This window comes from Euprymna scolopes, chromosome 42 (genome assembly GCF_053919585.1).
Source record: "Euprymna scolopes isolate OS-2025 chromosome 42, ASM5391958v1, whole genome shotgun sequence".
NCBI classification, from domain to species: Eukaryota; Metazoa; Mollusca; class Cephalopoda; order Sepiida; family Sepiolidae; genus Euprymna; species Euprymna scolopes.
This window is the reverse complement of record NC_136523.1, coordinates 46,225,546-46,246,207: the sequence shown is the minus strand read 5'-3', so window position 1 is coordinate 46,246,207 and position 20,662 is coordinate 46,225,546. Positions and strand designations below refer to the sequence as shown.

At 32.1% G+C, this 20,662-nt stretch overlaps 1 protein-coding gene and 1 long non-coding RNA gene across 12 annotated transcripts in view; one reads left to right on the top strand and one right to left on the bottom strand.

Moving 5' to 3' along the window:
• The window catches only part of LOC145267083 (LIM domain-binding protein 2-like), a 295,179-nt gene that overhangs the window by 237,587 nt on the left and 36,930 nt on the right, over positions 1-20,662 (top strand). The window lies entirely within an intron of this gene.
• On the bottom strand, positions 13,077-15,222 carry LOC145267084 (uncharacterized). The gene is made up of 2 exons (XR_013864821.1): positions 15,032-15,222; positions 13,077-13,638 (listed from the first exon to the last, which is right to left on the bottom strand). It is a non-coding gene; the product is annotated as an uncharacterized LOC145267084 (long non-coding RNA).

The following is a 20,662-nucleotide window of genomic DNA, read 5'->3' as shown; positions in this document are numbered from 1 at the left end:
ATTGTATATTTGATGGAATCCTTACAATTTCTGTGATAGAATAATTGGACAGAGGTTGTGGCTACATTAGTTTTACATTACTCCACTGAAGAGGTGATTTTTATTAAAACCTAGTTGTCCCCTCGGGCTTATATTTACATGAATAATATAGATTTCAGGGGGGGGGGGCTAAAATCTACTTAATATTCTAATTTTAGACATCTAACTTAATTTTAAGACAAGAGCTAAAAAAAAAAAAATACTGGGATTAGGGTTTGAATATAACCATTATTTCTAAGTATAGCATATTAAGTGATTGACTCCTAAGGGGAAGTACAAAACAGCAACACAATAGAATACATTAGCCAAAATTTTTTTCATCTTACAACACATCTTTTTTAGTATTTAGAGTCCAATTAAGCTCAACAATTTATCGAGGAGAGGGTTAGGGTAATAGCCAATGAAAAGGTGAATAATGAAAAGCACATTAAATTAATGCCGAATTATTTGAATGTTAGTGTTAGGATTTCTAATTTTCATATATATATATATATATATATATATATATATATATAAATAAATAAATGTTTAGAGGTACAGAATTTGTATATAGTTTTAAATAAAGTACTAGGCGGAAGTTTCTCGAGAGCTCTTTCGGCTATCATCTCGTCAGGAGTAAATCGATAGCAATCTAAATAATATTGTAACGAAAATAAAGAGTTCTATTGGAACTTATTAAATGTGCCAAACGTACGGGGACATTAATTAAATTTATTTACGTTTAAAAACGGTTAAAATATTGGCACAACGAGGGAGAGAAAAAAAACAAAAAAAAAGCGGGAGAAAAAATTCAAAGTTCCCCAAAGAGAAACAATGCGTTTGATGTTTCTTTTTGCCGGCACAAAGAAGGTTGATGCACCGCGATAGAGACGGCCTCCAAAATCTTTAAATGGTTTTTGGAGTCCGCTCTATGTAGCACCTTGAACCAATCTATTTTATATCTATCGGCACAGCACGGGTTGTCAACCAAATGCTGGCCAATAGTAGAGTCCAAGGCTGCAGAAGAAGTTTGGGTCTCCCTCCTGATATCATGATACTAAACCTTATGACCATAATTCTTATTCCAATTGTGTGATTTTGATTCTAGAAAATGTCTAAAATTTGAAGCTTATAAGAAACTGAAATTCGGAATTTTGTTTAATTGGTGTCTATAGTTTCCTTATCTGAGGGTGGGGTGAGCCAAAGCTTTTTTGTATTATATACTTTATCATTTTTGTCCTTGGTCAGTGAAAAAATCCTTTTAGACTTAGACAATTTGTGTTCTAATAATAAAAAGTTTGGGGAGAGCTAGATTTTCCCCACATGAAAAATCAACCTTGTGTCTAACTCTGCCTTCGTGGGGAGGCAAGTAAATAGAAACACTAAAACTGAGGCAGGGGGGTGCCAACCCTAGGTCATTTATTTTGAAACCTGTAATGCATGTTGATTTTTTTTTTTTTAATAGTTATAAAAGTTATTAATTACTTCCGAAAATCATTTGGGGTTTAAAATATTCTTAGAATGTTTTCCTTTCCTTTACACGTATATCGACATGTTACGTAATATTCTGCGGGATTTCCTCTAACCCATTTCCTAGAGATGGGTGGGAGCACTTTCCACAAGCACTAGCGTTCTTTTGCAACTCATTATCAAGAGAAAGATTTTATCATTTTATCCATTGTGTCCCTTCCTCTCTTTAATGAAACCTTTGAACACGGGGCTCTAAATGTAATCTTTAACTTGTAAGGGAATTTTCCACTCTTCTGCTTAGTCTAACCTTTTGTAGAAAATTTTGTTATTAAGATTTCCACACACACACAGTCTTGCTGTACAAATATATATATATATATATATATATATATATATATATATATACGAATATGAAAAAGAAAAATTTAACTTTAATTTCCATGAACTATTCTCAGGTAAAAAATGTGGTTTAAGAGAATTATCTCCCTTAGTTGCTTAGTTATAAAATTGGAGAACGGCATTTAGATCTAAATTTAAAAAGTACCATAATGTTATGGTTAGCATATTAGATGATTCTGAATTTTTAAAAGTATTATTTAAAACAAAATTTAGGTCGATGACCACATATAAGGATTATTTTTTCAAAACTGCAACTAAAGTTTAATGGAATTTCCTTAAAGCTTTATTATTTTTTATTGATAAAATTTATTAATCAGAAATTAAAATATTACAAATGAAAAAAATATAAAATGAGAAAATGTCCAATGTAAATATATTCTAGGAATGCAACAACAAATAATAGTAAACTAATAAAATATTTACTTTTTTTACAAAATAAATATTCCTAGAAATAAATAAGTTTCAGCAGATTTCTTGCTGGCTTTGCAGGCCAAGAGCAGGCTTCGTGTTTCCATAGTGGCAATAAAGAGATGCTTGTAAAGTCAAATTAATTCAGGATGGTTTCTGGCATGTCATTAACAGACCAGGTCTTTTGAGCAACCACTTGTGACCGTGGCGAGTTGCTAGAACACAAATCTGTTAAGAAAAATAGCAGCATGCCCAGTTTCTTACCGATTCTGCACTGATGAGGGTGCAAAAATGTTGACATAAGCCACAAAGACCAAATAGCTTGATAGCGATAATAGATAGAGGGAAACACTCTTAGGCCATCAAGCTATTTGGCATAGCCTATAATTATAATTTTATTAACAATGCTTTATTTGGTAAAGTTAAAAATACTAAAAAAGATTTTATTAAAGAAACTTTGCATTACCATACATTATATTTTGTATCTGTTCTCGACTCTTCACAGAACTTTATAAGTGGCTCCATTTTTTTTTTTTTTTTTTTTTTTTTTTTTTTAATGAAGCATTGATTGCTTCATTTTGGTTGTATTGAAATAAGTATATGTAACTTATGTACATACTCCAGAGAGCTTCATCACCTGGTTGAGAACAAAATTCAGCCACATGGTTTGGGCTAGTCTTTCTGATGACAAGAGCCTCATGCTAGTCTAAACACTTGTCTTGTTGATTGATGTAATCGTCCCTTGATATGATTTCTGTACATAGAATAGATTTAAATGCTGTGGTCATTTTGTATTGAGACTAGGCCAGTATAAGGAGAGATTAAAAAAAAATTAAAGCTTAAATAATGATAATAATAATAATACACTAAGGTATTTTCATACATGCGTCATCACCTTTTACACTCTTAAGTGTAAAGCCATTCTTGTAATAAAAATTTTTTTTTTTTTTAAACAAAGAAAAATGGCAGCATAAATCCAATCAAAAGCTTTTCCAGATAAAGAATAAATCCAGTCAGGATCATTAAAGTGTAGTCCCCTTCTCATGTCAAGACTGAAATCTATGACTGAAAAGTTCAGATTTTTATAAAGCAATTTTGATTGGTCCGTTTACATCAATTTTGGTTATAGATATAATCATCCAAATATGTGGTCATAATCTTTAATAATGCCAAAAATATTGCAACATGCACATTTAAAATTTTAAAAAATAATTAAAAACAAAAAAATCAATCAGAAAAAAAAATGGTGATTGATTTGTTGTTAGGGTAAAAAAAAAAAAAAAAAATTCTCACTTTACTTATTTTAAAATTAATTGTTCCAAAATCAAGTTATGTAGTCCCATCAATTAAAAGTATAATTTTAAGTAAATTCATTTCAAAAAGTGATATTCATTTTATTGATTCTAACATTTAACTAACAATTATTTTTATGGTAAGAGGACATTGTTTTAGAAAGAATTAAATTGTTACAAAAAGATTATTAGCTTGTTTTGCAAAGTTTATTACTTGAAATAAACCTTTGCTAAAAAACTGAAATAAAATCTTTCTCATTAATAAAGATAAGTAAAGATTAGCATTTTGATAATTTCTCTTTTAAATATGACCAAATAAAAGAAATTTGTTTCATTTACAATTTAGAAGTAGATTGTAATTTGTAAAACAGTCCTGTTAAGAAAGAAACATTTGAACACAAATGACAAGTATTAAAATCAAAGCACTCATTGAATTAAAAATATAGCAATAAAAATGGGTAATTAAAGAAATGTCTATTTTTAGAACCAATATACAAATTAGTTTACCTGTAACATAACGTGTATGCAAACGCATGCAAAATAACATCACCGGTAGGAAAAAGAAAACTATAAAAAGGAGAAACATGAAGAACGTTTGAGAGTACTATCACTTGGGTGATAACATGGCCATAACAATGAGGAAATGTTGTTACAAAGAAAAAATCAAGTTCTTTTTTGTCTATTTTGTGACTGAGGCTACCACAAATTTGTTCCCGGACAACATAACATACCTTGTAACTTAGATTGCATACACATTAATATATAAAAAGTAATGGTGTGTCTATTGTGTAAGATTGAATTGCATAGGGTGTTTTAATTTGCTTTTCAGTATAATAAAGGGGGTCTAACTTTTGCATTTATTAATTTAGATATACTTTTCTTTGTTAAGTTTATATATAAAACAGATTAGGTGCTATTAAAGTCAGTGAACTTGAATTAAAATGTTTCATCTCACCATTAATGCGAGAAATTAATCAAACTTTTGCTTTTGTTCATTTAGATACAGAATATTCTAGAAAAGATGTTTTTTTTTTTTTTTTTTTTTTATTACGGAGCCTTAAAAAAAAAACTGACATGCTTTTTCTCACAACCAATTCTGTTACTTTTCCCATTCGTCTTTCTCCCGCATATTTTCTCCACAAAACTGCATGCATCCGCACTATATTGCCACGTAAACTGTTTTAATCTGAAAAGGGTGGGGGGGGCTCCACTTTAATTAACTGACATGGCTCTTCGGCTGACTATGATGTCTGCAGTTCTTTATTTGTTTCCCCTAAACTTTTTGCCACTCCGATTATTTTATTTTTTTTTTTTTATTTTTTTTTTTTTGCTCTCTGTTGCTATTATCCCAGATATATTTGTAATGTTGCGTCTTCTGGGGTTGTGAATTTGCACCAGGGATGCCACAGTCCTGTTTCAATCCTGTAAAATGACTTGCATATCAAAAGGATGTGTTCTTCTAATAGATATTAGATATTTTTTAATCAAAATTACTACATAAACTACAAATAAACTTTATAACTTTCTATAAAACTTTTCAAATTTTATTTTGCCCTTCTTTTTCTTCTAGCTCTATTTTGTTGAATAAGAAAACTTTATTTTTCTATTTCCCTGCTTTTCTTTTTTTGTATTCCCCCACCCACCCTGGAGAAAGATCTTGTACTATACACCCGTGAGTAAAAATAAAATGGGCCAAACAAATTTTATACATTTTATTGCACTTAGTTATATTGAACAAAGAATAATTAAACAAAGAAACTTAAACGAGACTAATACAACAGAACAAGACATTTACTTTAATAAATGCTTAGGATGGAATCGCATTCCCTTTTGATTTCTTTATAAGATCAATCCTTTTAGACATGCTCTCAACCAAAGTGGAACACTGAAGAGGAGATGCTATTCCATTCGCTTTGCACAGCCTCCTACAGTTTGTCATTGTTCTCAAAAGATCTTTTGGCCAATGCACATCAATTGAATTATCAGAAAACCATTTTTTTGTGAGTTTACCAGTGTGTGCAGGGGCAGTATCATGTTGAAAATAATCATGTGGGATATTCCCAGCTTCTGGATTCTTAGTAACAGTCCTGTTTCTAACATTCAAATGTATTCCTTTGCATTGATTGACTTCTCACATCTAATAAGTTCCCCAACTCCTGCTGCAGTAAAAGTTCCTCATACCATTATCCCTCCATTCCCGTGTTTAACTGTCATTTTTATGCAACTTGGCGAGAATCATGTTTCAGTTCTTTGATTGCACCGTTCAGGAGCATCGGGAGCATCACTAACAAGATAAAATCTTGATTCTGTCTAACCAGAAAACATTCCTGAACCAGTCTATATCTTTCTTGCCATAACACGAGAAAAATCTTTCTATCATTGATATTCTTCTTAGATAAAAATGGCTTCTTTGTTCGCCTTTTAGGGGAAAATCCCATTTCTTTCATTCGTCTATATATTGTATATCAAGAAAGAGTATTTCCAGTTGCTGTTTTTAATTCTTTGCTATGGTCAACATAAGTTTTCTTTCAATCCTTCAAAGCAGTTAATTTAAGCCTGTGATCGTCCTTCAAAGTGGATGCTCTAGGACGACCAAATCCAGATTTTCCTTTTACCAAGCCTTCAACTTCGAACCTTCGACCAATTCGCTTCATTACAGAAAGAGATGTTTTCACATTTTCTTTTCTTAAAATATTAAAAATCTGCTTGTAAGTCATTTTGGACTGCCTTAATCCTGCAATTTGTTTTTTTATACTCTTGCCAAGATGCAGTTTTACCATTTTTAGGATTAATTTTTTTTTCACTTATTATATGCTATAATAATAATGGTTTGCCAAATAGAAATTTTCGGTTAAAATTAACAAAAATTCATGGAAAAATATTGAAAAATCGATTTCTTCCTTTCACTCTTAAACCCCATGATTTATACATAAAATTCAAATTAGGGTTTTTTTTGTTTTTTTTTTTTACATAAAAATGTTTGCTAAATTTCGCTTTTTGTCCCATTTATAAGAGGTCTAGTTCAAATCTGTCCCAGAGTTGAAAGCCATAAAAACTCTGCAGAGATTATTTTAAGAATTTCGGAAATTTTACAGAATTTTCAGGATATTTTGTGGCATCCTTGCTCCGCACCTGTGTATCTCTTAATAATCACAGCTTCATTGTGTGCTTGCTCATGTTACCCATTACACCATTTTCATATATCAAGCACTATTTCCTTTCAGACTGCTTCCTATGTCTTTCCATAAATGTTTTCTTGTTGGTAAGAACCAGATCTTTACGGAGCGGGAGTGGAAGGAGTTTTCAGGAGCCATGGGACAGTAAGCTTCTATTATAGTACTCAGACGGAGCAGGAGCAGCTATATTTTTCTCTTACAAAAAAAAAAGCGCCCTTTTCTTTTTTGTCAAGAATACGATTAAATTATAAAGTAGGCAGAGAATCCAGTGACTAAGTAGCTCCATTCCCCCTCCCTCTCTATAGCCTATAATTTTTCATTTTCTTGTGTAAATTATTGGGTCCACTATAAGCAACTTGCTAATTTTACAAGAATTGCAATCTTAGGACAGATAAAATTAAATTAAAATGAAAATATAATGTTACTAAACTTTATTTAGAATCCAATTTTTGATAAAAATCCATTTCATAATTTCCATTATGAAAAATTTTATTAAATTTAAAGCTTAAGGAGTCTTAATAAGAAATTAAAATTCAAGGAATTTTGTTTAATTGGTTTCTTATAGTTTAATACAAGTCTGATATTGCGGGTGGAGGCGGGGTTGTATTATGCACTCTGAGAACTCTTTTAAGCCTTTATGATGTAGATGATTTAAAAAAGTATTTATTGTTAATTTTAGTTAGTTTAAAGGGTAATGATACTATGATTGTCTTCAAACTGCAAAAATTATGACATTCAATAGTTAAACTACCACTGGTAAGTTTTGCATTTCATAAACTTACCTTGATTATTATCCATGGTGCTTGAAGTGTTTGACAACAAATGAAATCCGTTCACTCTCTGAGACAGATAGTGGCATACTGAATGTAAACGATGAACAGTTGCAATCTGGAGGTATCTGGCATCTACCCAGATATTGAACTAGTACGTATAAAGCGTGTTTGAATCAATTCCCACTTTATTTATGCCGTTATATTCATTAATTTACCACTGAATGAATTAGTTCAATCAGGTCATAAAGGGTTAAATATCTTAAAAAGAAACTGAGATTTGTGAAACCTTAATACAGTGGTACGGGGACGGGGAGGGGCGGTTAAGAATTACACTTCATAATATATTAGCAGACCTACCCAGCGTTGTCCAGAGCAAAAGTGTAGCATATTTCTATTAAAACTTCTCTCTACCCATTTGTTTCTCTCTCTCTGCCTCGTTTTCATTCTCCCTCTTCCCAACCCTCTCTTTCTCCTTTACCCAGTCCATTCCTCTCTAGCTGGACATATAACTTTCTTTCCAAATTAGTATATAAGAACATTGGAAATGGCTGTAAAAAAAAAAAATCTTCTGGTCCAGTTAACCTCCAAAAAAAAAAGGAGAAAAAAAAAAATTTTTTTTTTTTTTTTTTTTCATTATTTTAGGCATTATTTACTCACGATAACATTGATCAAGACTATCCTAATTTGGTATTGATTTTGTAGTGTTTTTTACTTCTAGCTGGACATAGACACAGGTGTTTTTTATATATAGATTGCTTTAGGATCTTATCACTTCACAAAGTTTTCTACTTAAACTATTTAAAAAAAAAATTTAAATAAACATTTCATTGTTGTAAACACAAAACGCTTTCATATTTATGAAACCTAACATTTTAGTAATGTTAAAACAAGTATACTTATCGGATTTCATTATTGAGATGAGTATTATTTATATTAATTTTTATTTATTGCGGACTACTATTCTCATCTTTTTTTAACGAATAAAAAATGAGAATAGTAGTTTGCAATAAATAAAAATTGCATACTTATCGTTTTACATTTGACTGTAAAAAAAAAAAAAGTTTTCCTGACGGATGGTGTGCATTTGTGTAAAGGTGTGCATGTGTGGAGGAAGGGGTTAACTCTCATCACCCTAATCAAGAAAGCAAACCCACTAAAATATAAAACATGCATAAAATATTAAATTTTAGCATAAGTATTAAATTTATAAATTAAATCTTGGCCTACAATATTGAGGTCTCTTGGCCCATCCGGCGCACGGTACTGGGGGGTCGCTCGGCCCATCCAGCGCACGGTACTGGGGGGTCGCTTGGCCCATCCGGCGCACGATATTGGGGGGGGGTCACTTTGCCCATCCGGCGCACGGTATTGGGGGGGGGTCGCTTTGCCCATCCGGCGCACGGTATTGGGGGGTCGCTTTGCCCATCCGGCGCACGGTATTGGGGGGTCGCTCGGCCCATCCGGCGCACGGTATTGGGGGGTCGCTCGGCCCATCCGGCGCACAGTATTGGGGGGTCGCTCGGCCCATCCGGCGCACGGTATTGGGGGGTCACTCGGCCCATCCGGCGCACGGTATTGGGGGGTCGCTCGGCCCATCCGGCGCACGGTATTAAATTTTTAGAAATATGGAAAAAGTATAGATAACTGATAGTTTTATTAATGCAAATTTGTTCATTGATCAAAATTTTGTGTAAGGTGATGTGTTTTAAGATTATGACGGTGCAGTCGTGTAGAAAAACATTGTTGGGTACAAAACGAGATAAAAATAATAAAGATTATTGATAATTTTATTAACATAAATTTGGCCGTTCACTTAAAATTTTATTGTTCTACATAATTTTAGTATTTAAAAAATTTTTATAATTAAAAATTATTTAAGAAATATGAAATTAATTTAAAAAAAAAAGTTATTGAAAAATTAAAACAAAATAATTTGACACAAAATGTTAGATTTATTGAGAGATTTGGTCGTTTGCTGAAATTTAACTTCGTAACTATCTTTTTATAAATGTATTTTCTCCCTCAAATACATCAATGAATATATAAACAGGTTTTGGTTTTCCTCCTTCAGTCAAGTGTTTAATATAATTGAAGCCATGTTTAGTGTGTGTATATAAAGATCTTTCAAAGAAAAAAATAAAATGCAGAGGTGTAACACAGACTAGAACCAATAAATTTCAACATAATCAGTAAAATGAATTTTGCTGTTTCCACCTTTTTTTTTTTATATACAATGTATTTAAACTTTCAATGCTGCTAAGACCAAAGCTTCTTTCCTTTTGCAAGAAATTTTCTCAATCACTAATAGGCATGGCTAATGATTACCTGAAAGTACTTCGTTCAAACTCCTTGGCTTAACGTTCAGAGAACGAGTTTGAACAGATACATTGGGTGCATTGCCAAGGCTGCTGCAAAGAAGGTTGGCTTTCTCTACCCTGCTAGAAAGTTACTCCCTGAGAGTATCCTCTACCCCTACAAGACCACCATTCACCCATGTACGGAATATTGTTGCAACATTTGGGCTGGTGCATCTGCTCCTAGTCTCTCTTTAGACGGTTCAGGAGTCGCCAACCTAGCACTGTCAGCTTGGCTTCAGCTGCTGTCAGATCAACAAAATGTTGCATCCCTCTACCTGTTTTACAAGTATTTTTAATGGTAGATGGTCTGAACTACAAGCCCTTGTACCTCTTTGACGTAAATACCCCCGACAATCAGCAAAATCCCACCCCTACACAGAGACCAAGAAAGCATTCTATTCTATTAGTTTCTTCCCTAAGACTGCTAGACTTTGGAATTCTTTTCTGGGTTCCTGCTTCCCTGACTGTACTGACATGCAGAAGTTCAAGTGTTCTGCAAACAGATATCTTGCTACTCAACTCCCTACATAGTACTCCTGCAAATTATGTTCAAGATAGTAGCCCCCTACTTCAAAGTGGCACCATGCCTTGCTTGGGTTGAACATGCAATAAAATAATATACAATCTTGCTTGCATCGCTGGTTTGATGGAATTTTCATGTAATATATTTTGAGAACAAATTTTATCTTCAGATGTTCAATCTTAATTCAAATATAGGAATATTAGTTGCATTTGAAATTGTAATAAATTTTATTTTATTTGTTTAAATTTTGGTTGATATCTATTCTATCTTTGATTTTACTATAGTCAGTATATTAAGAATATTTTTTGTGTATATTTGATACCTTATTTTATTCATGTATTTCGGTTTTTAGTTTTAGGTTTAATTTTTCTAGACAAGGGAAACAACTCTGTTGACAGTAGTCGCCCTTGTTTATTAAGATCTGTTTTTTTTTGTTTGTTTGTTTGTTTTAAGTGAAATCTTCATTTTTTATTTGTTAGATTAGTTATTTCATTTATCTTATTGTCTTTCCTAATTTTGTATTGAAGGTGGAAAGTACAGAACTTCTTCCACCGTTATATCATAATTTGCTTCAGTTTATATTTATCCATTACACATCTGCATTGTATTAATTTCTATAAATTAAGTTGGAGTAATCTTGTATTATGTTAAACTAGCCTGGGTGCCCGGCATTGCCTGGGTGCCCGGCATTGCCTGGGTGTGTGTTGAGAGAAGAAAAAAATGGTAGTAGGCAGGCTCGAACCCGTACCGCGAAGGAGGATACGAACGTGAAAAAAAAATTGCTATTGCGCCCATCGTCAAGTTAAAAGCCTAGACAATCGAAAAGAGCCGATGACTTTTGAAAAAAAGCAGACCCCTCCCTGTAGGAAAGTGCCCAGTTGAGGGTGAAGGAATTAATGCTTTTGGCAAATTTTTCGATATTTGTTGTCCGAAGGGTCAAGCTTCAAAAGGATACCAATCTCATGAAAATCTGTTGCCGCTGTTGAAAGTTTTAGGCAGACATACATACATTACATATATACATACACACACACTAACAGGTGAGATTTATATAATAGATTATTCTTAAATAATTCTTTCTTCATATTGGTCCTGGATATGACCTTAAACTATATCCGATGGTGAGGCCCCAGCTTGCGGGCTTTGGGAAGCGTGGAGCCACACTTTAATTGGCATTGTTCCCAGGTCCACTCTGACCCGGTGTGGTAGTACCTGCTAGAGTCCCAACTATGGGTTGAATAGAAACCAACTTGAAAAAAAAACAACAAATATATTCTATTGAAAAAATTTTCTTCAAAATCACTGGATTCGGCATTAAATAACCTGAACAGGGTTGATATGCCGTAAAACAAAAACAACCATCTCTATCTTCATACTCTAGGAGTGTGGAAGAAAATTTTTTTTTTTTTTTTTTTTTTTTTTGTTTAGAAGCACAAAATAACCTTAATACTTGACTCCTGCTTTTTTATACTTTCTATTCAACACTTCAATCTTTTAAAGTCACTGTCAAATTTGACAGGGCTACAAAGTAAACGGATCTAATTCTATTCTATTTTAGAGTGTATACACATTGGCAGAGATTAGACCATTCCTGTAATGATCTAGTTCCTGTTGATTTTACGGTGGGTGTTAAGTTCTATGCAGTTCTAGGAGGTTCACCTTCCCAGGCTTTGCCTTCTCTCTTTGAGAAGGGTTTAGTTTATTACTAATCGCCCAAGGTGTCCTCATCGGAGAATGCCGATGAGGCTGCCCAGGCACTTTTTGCAAGTCAGTGCCCTTCTTCAGGGGCGTTGACTTCTCAATACCACTTTTCAACCCTAGTATCACAGTTCTTGCACTAGAAAGAACTAAATACAACCTAGCAAGATTGGTTGTGGATATATTTAATTGATACTGAAAGCTTTAAAAAAGTTTTTATAGAAGGCTAGATGAAATAAGAAAACTGGAAATTTCCATGAGAAATTTTTTACTAATAGGTCCCTGTTTATTTAGGCTTGAAGTTTTCTCAAAGATAATGATTAAATAGATTGTCAAGAGAATTGGAAATACTGAGTGATGTGCTGAAGATATTGTGTTATGGAGGAAGTTTCTGATGACATGTATCAGAACTTTTCTTTTTTTTCTGAGCTGCAAAAAACAAAATGGCTGTATTTAGTTTATCTGCTCCATTTTCCGGGGGTGGGGGGTTGGAGAGAGACTCACAGAATATTATGTATAGTATAAAAGGAAAAGAACATGAAAAATTGTTTGCTGTTGTCCCTAGAAGGTCAGAGTTAGCCACACAGTCAGTTTCTAATGTGGGGGGAAAATCCAGCTCACCAAAAAGAGGCACTGGAACAAAAAATTTGAATTGCCTCGGTCTAGAAAGATCTTCATTGTTGACCGATGGCAGAAAAGATTAAGTGTATTACATTATATACTACACTTTGCTCCCGAAGATTGTTATTTCATTTTGGTCGTATGCCCTCGCTATTAATGACTTTTGTAACCAAACTGTGTAAACATATTTGATCACAATGGTCAAGTATTGTGGTTCAGTTGTGCTCTTTAAACCAATGTTAATGCTTGTACACACCTTCTGACATGCTGCCAAGATTTTTATTTTTATTATCGACCATTTTTTCGTCTTTCTTCTAATTTCACTTTATTCCATTTTGTAAAAAAAAAAAAAAAAAAAAAAAGTTAGTCAAATGTTATGAAGATGTGCACAGCTGGAAACTGTTGATTTATGATTATCTTATACACAGGAAAATGTGTATAGAAATATAATAGAACAAGAAATAGACAAAAAAACAAATATATAGCAAAAGAACCTGTGAGAAGAATTGGTATTTTATATGGAAATTTATTCATGATTAAGGCAAAATATTCTTCCTACATTATGTTTTTTTTTTTTTTTTTTTTGCCTTATGTTTAGTCTCTTGTTCCATTTTATTTTTCTTATTAATTAGAATATCCATCCATACACTCTGTATCTCACACACACACACAATGGCAATTCCAAAAGTAAAGCCTCCTATTAAAAAATAAACAAAATTAAAAAGTTTAACTATAAAGCTGGAAATGGTAAAAACAAGCAACTTTTTGTACTCCAGAATTTATTTTGCTACATAGTCATCGCCATTCTCAATGCAGTTTTCCTAGGAATCCAATGACACATCTCTGCTTCTGACACATCCATGACAAGGCTTGCTTGCTTGCTTTGTCTCTCGCTGTCAATATCTGCAACAGATAAATGAAATTTTTAGATCATAGATCATGAATGTTCAGTCATCATAACAATGCAATTTGCAATCCCATCTGATAGATTTGAGAGGGATAAAAAAAAAAATAGGAGGCATTGCTTTTGTACCTCCGCTCTCCTATAATTATATATATATATATATATATATATATATATATATATGGCACAATCATGTTGACACACCAATTCTTGCCAGATCACCAAAGTTAAGCAACGTCGAGCCTGGCCAGTACCAGATGGGTGACCATTTGGGAAAGCTAGTTGCTGTTTGTACCGCGCCGAGTGGTAGAAATTTCCTGGTTGGTCTCTGGGGATGCATTAATTTACTGGGAAAGATACACCCCCTAGTCTTCATTAAGACATGCATCTAGGAAAAGATAACTGTAGAAATCTGCAGTCTACTTTATACTCTGTCCTGTGACATTCCATTTGTACCGATAAAAGTTAGCAATAATACCAAAAATGCGGTTGGTTCTACACAATGCCTTCACCACTATAAACAAATAATCTGTGTGGATTTTTGAGTAACTTAGCTGTTGTGGCAGAACATCAAATCAATTGGAGAGTCCATTATATACACACACACACACAAATAACTTCAAAATCAGGACAAAGCCATATTAAGAAAGCAAATTTTTAGTAAATAAAATGTTCCATATCCTTTAGGAGAGAACTATCTATCAATAATATAAAGTGTACTTTACTTTAACATTGCAGTTTCATGGTATCACCAATCTAACGTCAATCGGAAAAACTGGAAGAATGAACTGATAGTTAAACTTTCATCGTTTAAGTTTAATAGATATTCATTTTTTTAATTCCATGTATAGACACTAAAATGCAGATTTCAGCAACTTCATCTTTATCAGTGATGAGGATCATTCTTTACGGTTGTCACCTATCCAAACAAACATATCTGATTTCCCAGAATGATGACTTGTTAGAATAAAAAGACTAGAATATCATCCTGAAATCCTCAAAGGATTATATTTGTAAGCATTTTTATGGGTAAATAATTTTTAAAACTTGTGTTTATAGACAAAACTAGCATCATCTTTAATCTCATATACATACAAGGGTTGTTTCAAAAGTAAAAAAAAATTAAGGAAGTTGCTAAAACTTTAGAGGAAAATCTCCAGTCTGTAGTGTAATCGGGCCGTAACTGGTTGGTAACTTTCAATGTTGGCAAGACCAAGCTTATTTCCTTTAATTACAAGAAATCACTGATGATACACTGCCTGAAAGTACTTCCCTCAAGCTCCTTGGGTTAACATTCACAGACAACATGAATTAGAATAAATACATTGAGGTAATTGCCAAGGCTACTGTGAAGAAGGTGGGCTCTCTCTACCGTGCTAAAAGGCTACTCACACCTGAGAGTATCCTGTATTTCTACAAGGCCATGGTTCGCCCATTCATGGAGTATTGTTGCCACAGCTGTCACTGGTCTCTCGTTCTTAGACAGGGTTAAAAAATTCTCCATTTGCCAGGAATTCAATGACTTCTCTCTGCTTCTGATGCATGTCCATGACAGGAGTTACTCTTTTAAAATCTCACAACATCAATATCTACAACAGAAAATGAAACTTTAAGGTTCATGAATGCATAAGTTCAGTCATCATAGCAATGCAATTTACAATCCTTTCTGATTCATTTGGGCGGAATAAAAAAAATAGGAGGCATTACTTTTTGAATGCCTCTCATAAATATATTTCTCTGTAAGGACCTATAGTGTAACAGATATGTGTTAAGTCATGATCAGTTTTAGGTGACAGTCTTTTAAAGGTTTAAGGTTCAATCCTCAATACAGGCAATGCTAAAAATACAATTTTTTTTTTTTATATATATATATATATAGAAATCACTCCAGACAAGGTGTGAAGCCACTTGATGTAAGGAGCTTTTTAAAAAAAAAAAAAAAAAAAAACTAACCAATGATAAGTGTTAGATGGATAGATTACAATCTGGAAAACAGCAAATGCCCCTTCCCTCCCCCGTCAAAACCACCCTTGGGGAATATTCAGACTAAAAGACAAAATAAGGAAATCAAGTCACGACTTTCTACTCTTTAGGTTCAAAACAATGACTCAGGTATGGCTGATGGAACAAGCAGGAACTATCACCTTGGATTAAATAAAGGGTTGCGTTTAAAATTACGTACATACTTAAGTTTGACAAGGTCAGAGGTTACAGCAACACAAAGGTTGTGAGAATAACACCCAAGACAAGGACGGTCGTTCAAAAAGACTAATACAGATTATCTTTGCAGTATAGTTAAAACTCTATATATCGAGGAGAAATATCAAATTATGGACTTTGAAATCAATTTATTAATCCTACGTGTTTCAAACATGGTTAGTCCCATAAGGGTGTTTATACACCCCAATACAAAAATGTTTATAGTGTTATCATTTTGTAAAATATAGTTATCCTGTTGAACAGTATGAATCACTTGTAGCTTGTTGATATTAATATAAAATAATACAATAAAATTATAAAACTAAGGAAATATTTAAAAATCTTAGATTTGGATCACATTTATTAAAAAAAATACCCATAAGATACACTAGGTTTTGTTATTTTTTAATATCTATGAAGAATACAAAATGTTTCCATAAATTGAAATAGCAAGAAAAAGGAATATGAGTTTATTACACAAAACTTTCAATCTGATTCACCTCCAAAGAAAACTAGGATACAATTGTGCCATACCATGTGTGCTATACCCTCACTGAGTCAGGAGAGTACTAGGAAGGGTGTAAAAGCAACAAGTTGCCAACTAGGAATTATGAGCACTTAAGCAAACTTGGGGTGACAAAACAACCTATGGGACTAATGCAGGGTTAAATGACTTTTTAAAAAAATTTTTACAACTAAATGCTAATTAACACATAAACAATTTTTTCTTTGCTGTTCTAACCATGTTTAAATAGTGACACTTATGTCCGTAATCTAATTTGCGGCTGAAATCCTTCAATAAGAAAAAAAATTGTAAGGTATAAATTGTCTATTAGTGAACAAAAATAAGAAGAAAGAAAATATACACTTGCATTTTTATGAATTTCTGCCTTCCCCAGGTTACTCTCAATATCTAAAAACGAAAATTGCACAAAAATTTAATTAAATTAAAACAAGACCGTAATCAAAATGTATGCAAATCCATCCAGTATTTTTGTTTTAAAAATAAATCCCTGTGCAAACTTAGAAAATCATTCTTAACATGGGCTTTAACATTTTCCTTGTTTGAATTAGTTATGACGGTTGTCTGTTTTTAATCAGGCCAAAAATAGCCTCTGACAGCTTCTACCGATCAATTTTTTTTTTTTTTTTTTTTTTTTTTTTCAAAACAAAAATACTGGATGAATTTGCATTATTTGGAGTATACTATATTTTGTACTTAAGAGGTAAGTACATGATAAAGTTATTGCCCTCTTATAACTTCTTACAATCAGTATTACTTATTGAGGTTAATCTGATGAATCGTCATGAATTTAAAAAAATGAGTTTTAAGTGGTCACATTCTTCCAGTTTGGATTTTCGGTTGTCAATTAGGAACACTTGCTGATACAGAAAAAAAAATTTCATCATAATGTTATATAAACATGCAAAGCCAACCTCTGAGTTGGAACAAATCCGCTCCAAGGTAGCAGATCTTACACACACAAAAAGCCCGATATCCTTTTGGATAGAGCTTTATAACAAAAATAATTTTTAAAGATGACTTAAGACCTTTCTGCAATATTATGGAAAATCTGATCATCAGAAATACGTTTCTGTCGATGTTTGGATGATTAATCTGGAATCAGAAGAATAATTTGGGGATCAGAATTGGAAAAATTTGAGTGTAATTTCTGATTCCAAAAATGTTTTTTAATTATACTCTTAATTTGGTACTAAGAGTAAATAATTATTAGTTTTAAACTCACAATGAAACTAACATCTCTAGTTCATAGCAGTGAATTTAGGGGAAAACGGCACAAGTCGAGAAATTGGAAAAAAATGTCACAAGTGAAAACTAACAATGTAAATCTCAATGTGTTCATCAAAATCTTGGATACTGTAGATAAAAGGAAAACATTAAAAAGTTTATTAAAGTAAAAAAATAGTTAAAAGTAGATGAGGATACCCAACTAATTAAAAAGAAAATTAAGTTTTACTTGATTAAAAATAAAGTAAAATTTCATGCCTTTTTATTGTAATTTATTGGGATTGGGAATTTACAACAAAATCTGTATTTGTATTGGAATCATCTCCTCACTTATTTCTATTCAACAAGTCTGTGTATTTGAATGTGAGCTAATTTGGCTCATTTGAGCCTGCATTCAAATATATGCAGATATGTTTCATGTAAATGCACTTCTGATGATTGGATTGATTGTGAAACTGCAGTAAGATAAGTTCCTTATAATAATTGTTGTATAAATATATATTATTAAAATTGCCTTTGTATGTGAGTACATCATATTTCTCTTTGGGGTATTCCTTGTTTGAATCCATGAACTAATGTCAATTTAAAAACAAATATATATAGATATACCCATTGAGTTACAACTATTTGTTCCACATGGAGATTCGTAAACTGCGGTAGATCAGTTAAAAAAATTATTCTTGCAAAACTAAACCCATCTTTATTTCTATATCTAAATGAATACTTTTTTCTTTTTTTTTTATCACAAATGTTTCCATAAAAATGGCCCATCATTTGGAATATGTATGTATTTAGATGTGTATTTGTGTGTGTGTGTGTATATATATATTTGTTTACGCCCCCAAAATATGGGGTGATTATGCACATGAAAAAATTTGATATTGACATAATTCAATTGTTTCTGTGGAACTAAACAGACCTATAAAAAATGTCCCAAAATTTTGAAATGCTAAAATAATTTGGTAAGGAAAATAAATATTTGGAATGTCGCGATACTGTTCTAGTAAATGAAGTCAAAAGGTGGCTTTAGTTGGGTTCGAATTTCCTGACCAGTGGTAATCGTTGCTTCCTACACTGATGATAGCAAAAGCAAGAAACACTATCGTCTGTAGGTATAAAACTATTTATAAATATATATAAAGTAATAAATAAAATTTAGATACAGATAGCAAACAAACTTACCGAGATAATAAAAGCTCTATACGGTTAAATAGAATGATTAATATAAGAAGTAAGGGATGATAAATATGAAGTTAAATAAAAACCTTATTACAAAGTCAGGTCCAAAAAGAAAATAAAAACAAAACCTTAAGGCTGTGGCATTTCCAAGCTAAATGCTTTTCATAAGAATAAAAGAAAAAGCTAAAAAATTTCTACTCTAATCAGCTTTCTTCAGACCGCTGGACTTTAGAATTTCCTCCATGCTCTTTTCCCATAATCATACCAAGGTGCAGAAATTTAAATGAAATGTGAATAAACAACTTGCTCTCTTACTGGAAATCTTGCCCCTATCATGGTAGCCCTTATGATTCAGTGGTAATAGCTTTTTTTTTTTTTTTTTTTTTTTTTTTAAGCTGGTCAACATTTAATACAAACTACAAACAAACTTTTAATAAATGTGGAATAATTTTAAAATTTTTATAAGACTGTATGTATCCATATTTTTTTTAAGTTTACATTTTTAATTGTAACAGTGTGAGGGTTATCCTTTTTAGCATTACTCTTAGGTCCTCTCTGACCCAGGTTGCTAGTATCTGCCAGGGCCCCATTAATGCATTAAACAAAACCTATCATTTGCAGACTATTTATGAAATATACACCTATAAAACAATTTTTGGTCTACAAACGTAGAACGTGATGTATAAGAGACTTGAACCTGTGGAACAAATTCAATTTAATATTTACTCAGTGAAAATAGCTTCTAAAAGGTGAAAAGTAAAAAAAAAAAAAAAAATTGTAACAAGGTAGGCATAAGTCTACTAAAAGTGCTCCTCTATGCATGAGAAAATATGTTAAACTACATTAATTTTTAAAGTTTTTATATCAATCTGTCATGTGGTAGCAATAACTGTTGGAGAGCTAAATGTTTCGGTTTAAATTGTAGCTGATGGCACTAAAGTCATATTTTAACTTTTGTAATAGAGTAGAACCCTGGGATACGGCATAAAAAATTAGTAACAATACATTATATAATACACATGTATATAATCAAATAACATAAATAACACTGTAAGGCAAAGCAAATACCATAGCCAGGGTCCGAAAAAACATTCCACATCGTAACCTGAAAAAAAAACATATCTTAGGGCCACCGTATCCCAGGGTTCTACTGTGTGTGTGTGTATATAAAGGTACAAGATAATAATAGAAAATATTTTTAAAAAATTAAGGTGTAATATAATTTCAAACTGAATTGTATTTAATTCAATTCAAAGCAATTTCAAGAAAAATATTGGTCTTAAGTTTATTTGATCTGTATATTTTAACATATTTGAAATTATTTTATATATGTTACTTATGTGCCATTATTTCGAAGTCTGTTTTGACCTGGTCACATCTATATTTTATTATTTTCATATTTAATGTCTCCTAATGGTTGAAGCTATTAAGAATTTGAAGAAAAGGGAAGTGGGATCTCTTGTTAGTTCCAATTACCTCCATATCCACTTTGATCTCAAGTTAGTGCCTGCCAATATCCTATTTATGGGTTAAATACAATCTATCATCCACGGAGTATACACCTAGATAAAAAAAAATAAATCTATGAATATTTGAAAATTATTAAAAACTTTTTAAGCAAAAATATGGTTGCAGTGCAATGAAACAGTCACGTCAAATTTTTGTTTTACTGATGCCTCAGGATACAATATATGGTTATAATTAGCAATACACATGAAAAACTTGAAATAGCTTAAAATATTTCAATATTGGTATCTATAGAAAGAACTTGATGAGCTTAGAAAGAATTTTTTTTTTTAATTTTAAATCCAATTAAAATTAAGGAAGTTATGACTATTTTTGTGCCTCACACGTTTGGATATTTTTACATATTTAAGACCATATGCGTTTTGTCA